Source organism: Felis catus, chromosome A1 (assembly GCF_018350175.1).
Source record: "Felis catus isolate Fca126 chromosome A1, F.catus_Fca126_mat1.0, whole genome shotgun sequence".
Taxonomy (NCBI): Eukaryota; Metazoa; Chordata; class Mammalia; order Carnivora; family Felidae; genus Felis; species Felis catus.
Window position 1 is genome coordinate 2,683,194 of NC_058368.1, and position 5,126 is coordinate 2,688,319.

Here is a 5,126-nt window from a genome sequence, read left to right on the forward strand (position 1 = left end):
TCCCAGTAACTCCCAGTAGTTGAGAATGTTCCAAGGCCCATCAGTGTCCCAAAAGGGAGTCACAGTTGGCACCTAGCTGTAGGCTTATTAGGTAGGAGCATCTCCCTCTGGCTACAGCTGGGAGATTGCAGATTTAAATTTCTTTCAGGGAGAAACTGGGAGATGGGCACTTTTGCCTACTCCCTCTGCACTGAGCCTGGGTATATAGCCACTGGCAAGGGTGGGGCAATCCTGTGCCCATTTAAAAACTGCTTTTTTTGTTTGATATAGTCTTGTGGAACTTATGAATGCAAAGCTCATTAGCTATCAGAGTTGGTTGTTAGGGGGGCCTGTCCTACCCAGGACAGCTATAAAAGCTGGAATTCCAGACATGTATGCAACCTCTTTCCAGAGGGATGTTGGTGTTGGTTTTATTGTTGGAGTGAGTTGGAGAAAGAAGATGGTGGAAGTGTCCACTGGCTTCCCTGGGTTCTAGGAAGATGTGTGCTCTAGATGTGTGCTAATTAGGAGCCAGGCTCTAAGATAGCAGCTTGTCAACATGTAGTCAAGCCCCTTCCCAGCAGGCATTTTTGCCTGCTTCTTCTGCACGGAGTCTTGGGGGGGATAGCGATGGGGATTGTTAAGTACTCCTCCTTTGCTACAGTCTAGTGGGACTTATGGATGCAAGCCCGACTGGCTTTCAGAGCTAGATGTTTCGGCAGCCTGTCCACGGGGTGAGAACCTTAAAAGTTGGGGCACTAGATAATATGGTCCAAACCCTTCGCTCCTCAGAGAGATGCTGGGGATTGGAGATTCTGTGCTGATTTTATGGCATTCTGCCAGGAAAGGGGTTTATGGCGAGAATGTGTCTCAGTCTTCTCTATGCATTTTGATACAGGCATTTTTCTCGTTCACCCTACAGGTTGGCGTCACCACGGATTTCTCTGAGACAATCGCTCCATGGGTAGCTACATATTTGGTGCACCTCCGGGAGCTGGTAAGTTTATGTTTTGAACCTGGTTGAAGCACTATGTGATTTCCCTTAGTGTGTCTGATATTGTTGTTTTGGGCTCATTTGTTCCAGTCTATTGAGATCTTCTGAATCTCGACTCTGCTATACAACGTATCGCCTACTGGCTTGAGAATTGTGTTTTCTGTTTCTTCTTCTTCTTCTTCTTCTTCTTCTTCTTCTTCTTCTTCTTCTTTTTAAATAGAAACGTCCACCAAGTCAGGCCCATGAGCTAACACTTGAGCATATCACTGGGAATTCAAATCGACCTGACTTTGTTAATTGAAAGTCTTTGGCAATTCAATCAGAAATCTACAAAGCTTTATTTTTGATTTTCTAATTTTTATTCCTACCCACAAAAAATACTACAAGAGACTTGCTAAATACCGGATTGAAATTAAGAAACCAAGTGTCTATGGCATACTTCTGCTTCACCACTAGCTGCTCTGACAATCTTAGCCAATAAGTAGCAGTGGGGATCATTGTCAAAGTGCGCTCTTAGTGAATCAGTGCTGATTCTCAGTGATAAGAGCCTCCTTTTGAAAGTGTTTACAGGCCTACATTTAATAATTTATTCAAGGATTTTTCTGGAGATTGACGTTTGCTCTCGAATTACAATTTTTTGCCATTTTCCTTTAGCCTTTTCCCTCGTGTTTGGGAGGCAGGACATTTCTCGTTTCTCATTTTTTCACATTCTCTGTTGAAATACAATGGCTCTGTAGTATCACATTTAAAAAAATGTTTATTTATTCTGAGAGAGAGAGAGAGAGTGGGTGTGAGTTTGCATGCAAGTGGGGGTGGGGCAGAGAAAGGAAGAGAAAGAGAGAAAGGCAGAGAATACTAAGCACTGACAGTGAACAGCCTGGCAAGCTAACCTTGAAATCATGACCTGAGCCGAAATCAAGGCTGCTTAACTGACTGAACCACCCAGGTGCGCCTGTATTTGCACATTCTTTTAGTATTTTTTTTTTTTTTAACGCTTATTTATTTTTGAGACGGAGAGAGACAGAGCATGAGCAGGGGAGGGGCAGAGAGAGGGAGACACAGAATCTGAAGCAGGCTCCAGGCTCTGAGCTGTCAGCACAGAGCCCGACACGGGGCTCGAACTCACGGACCGCGAGATCATGACCTGAGCCGAAGTCGGCGGCTTAACCGACTGAGCCACCCAGGCGCCCCTCTTTTAGTATTTTGAATGTGATCCATTTGGACTTAGAGACCTAAATTCATCTAAGTGATGAGGTTATTTCTAACTATTGTTATTTATTTTGGCTTTTAGTTCCTTGAGGCATTTTTATTTTGCTTTTTCAATTTTAAGACCCTCCTCTATGAGGGTTCAGAAACTTATCTGTTTTACTCATTATTATTCCATGGTGCCCATAACAGGCTCTTACTAAACGCTTGTTAAATAAATGAATGAAAATTAAATCATACATAGACTCTTGTTACTAGACTTGTAACCCAATGAAGACTGTTACAGGTATGGATCACTTGTAATTCTCAGCTCAAACATGTATTATTTTATTTTTTTTTGTTTTTGTTTTTCTATTGTTTTGTTTTTATTTGCTTTAAAATACATTGGTTCACGGGGTGCCTGGGTGGCTCAGTCGGTTAAGTGGTCGACTTCGGCTCAGGTCATGATCTCACAGTTCGTGGGTTTGAGCCCCGCGTCCGGCTCTGGGCTGATGGCTCAGAGCCTGGATGGAGCCTGCTTCCGACTCTGTGTCTCCCTCTCTCTCTGCCCTCCCCCGTTCATGCTCTGTCTCTCTCTGTCTCAAAAATAAATAAGCACTAAAAAAATTAAAAAAAAACAAACAAAAAATTAAAATAAATTGGTTCACATAAAAATCCTGTTAATGCCTTAAATGCAAACTTTACTTCTAAACCAAATTTATTTTCGTTTACAATATTGTTAAATGTTTATTTCCAGTAAGAATATCATCATTAAACACGTTCTCAAGGTTTGTAGTTTTTTCCCTTATAAAATCTGGATCTGTGACATAAAAAAATTCATCAGAATGATTATAATATGCTTCTAATCATGTGCCTCTTAGTCACTGGCATTCAACAAGAAGAATGATCTGTATCATCATGAAATCAGATGCTTTGTTCAATCAGATATGTGCTCATTCTTTGCTTATATGAATGGGCGATAACCTTTGTTTTTCATAGATCAAGAATGTCACTTTGATTCAAAGTTATTTACAATAATACCTTTTTTTTTTATTAACACCTGCATCCTTAAACCGGTGGCAAGATGGAAAACACAGACGTTACAGATTGAAATTCAAGAGAATCTACACTTAGAAGACTTAAAGATTTGCACCTGGAAAACAAAACAAAACAAAACAAATGACTGTCTTGCATAGTCAGATAAAATAAAAGAGAATTACAGATGTTACTTGTGACACTGATGCTTTCCCCAAGGATGCCTGGCGGTAGGGTGGGGTAGGATGGAGACTCATCTAGAATGAGTCCTACAAAATATTGATGGGGGAATACATTTCAGATTTTCTTTTATCTCATTTCATTAAAAAGGAATGAAAACACTTTTCTTTCAAAGTATTGATTCTACAGCCTGGGCCAGTGGGTGAACTATGTATTAGGCAAGGTGAGTGACCACCATCTGGAAATGGGAACATTGAGAAGAGGGCAAGAGGGTCAAGCTGTGGGGATAAAGAAAAAAAAAAAAAGAAGTGAGAATAAACTGAATACATAAATTTCACATCAGAATATGAGGGTGAGGGAGAAGGGAAGCCAGGAAGAAGGAAGAGAGCGAATGAGCCGGAATGGCCTGCGTTCAGTAGACGCAGCTCGAGCCCTAGCGCTCGGAAAAGTTGGTGGCCGAGTCTGTCGCACATAGACATCAGGTTCCCTTCCAGCCACTCCTAGGAGCCAACCTCCACCTGAAATACACCAGAGTCGGGGACGCAGGGGCGTGACCTGAACACTCCGGGAAAGCGGGTCAGTGTTCTCATCACGTGGTTGCTACCCTTCTTGGTTTGACGTGGAGTTTCTGCTGGGTAGAACAATCCACTCCGAAGCTAAGGAAGATATTGCAGAGGATGATTTTCTTTTGCTCGAATTGGATGGGACCTGTTGTTAAATTGACTTCTAAATGACACGAATAAAACATTTGGTTGAGACTTACCCTATAAAGCTTCAGCAAATTCTCCACTCCCCAGCACACAGTTTCCAAAGTCTTGCTTTTCCAGGCCTGGCGGGGTACGTATTCTTTCTGCTGCAGAACCCCATCCTTTTGAGACGGCAAGGGCAAGGAAATGCCTCCCACAGACCCATGGAGCTGGAGCAAGGGCTGGTGTGGGGTCAGGCATCCAGGATTGTCCCCAGGCACGATACCTCTGTTTCCGGCTTGCCATTCTATATTGAGAGCAGTTTCTGAAACTTGGAGAGTTGATTCTTCTGGAAGCATTTTAAAAAAAAAAAAATTTTTTTTTTAACGTTTTATTTATTTTTGAGACAGAGAGAGACAGAGCATGAACGGGGGAGGGGCGGAGAGAGAGGGAGACACAGAATCGGAAGCAGGCTCCAGGCTCTGAGCTGTCAGCACAGAGCCCGATGCGGGGCTCAAACACACGAACCGCGAGATCGTGACCTGAGCTGAAGTCGGACGCTTAACCGACTGAGCCACCCAGGCGCCCCTGGAAGCATTTTTTTTAGGCATGTGTTTTTTTTCCTTAACACATACTTCAATTAAAAAGGCATTGATCTATTACTTTTTTCCCTTTCTCGTGCTGTAGTATTGATTTAATTTTTAATTTTTATTTAATTTTATTATTTTTATGGAGCTGTGTTCTTGCCTAGTGCTCATCTCCTCTCTGTTTTGGTGGAAGTCAAACCACCGTTGGGCTAGGGGCTGAAAATACCCTCTGGGGCCCCTCCCAACCTTCATCTCCAGCTAGTGAGAGAGGGCATTTTTGCTTCTGGCTGCAGGTTCCAAAACCTGTCCTTTGCTTTTCCCAGCCCCCATAAGATGGACTTTCCAGGAGTGGCACAAGACCTCTGAGAAGGAGCAGTTGAATTGGGACAAGTAAACTTTAAGTGGAAGATGCTGGAGCAGCCGTGATATCAGGAGAGTAAAAAGTGAGGTAAAAATTTTCAAAAATTCTGCTGTTTTATG

At 42.7% G+C, this 5,126-nt stretch overlaps 1 long non-coding RNA gene across 1 annotated transcript; it reads left to right on the forward strand.

Annotated features, from left to right (window-relative positions):
- The first annotated feature begins 899 nt into the window (after positions 1-899).
- On the forward strand, positions 900-3,386 carry LOC123382191. Its single transcript, XR_006590247.1, has 2 exons — positions 900-976; positions 3,243-3,386. It is a non-coding gene; the product is annotated as an uncharacterized LOC123382191 (long non-coding RNA).
- Positions 3,387-5,126: the final 1,740 nt, after the last annotated feature.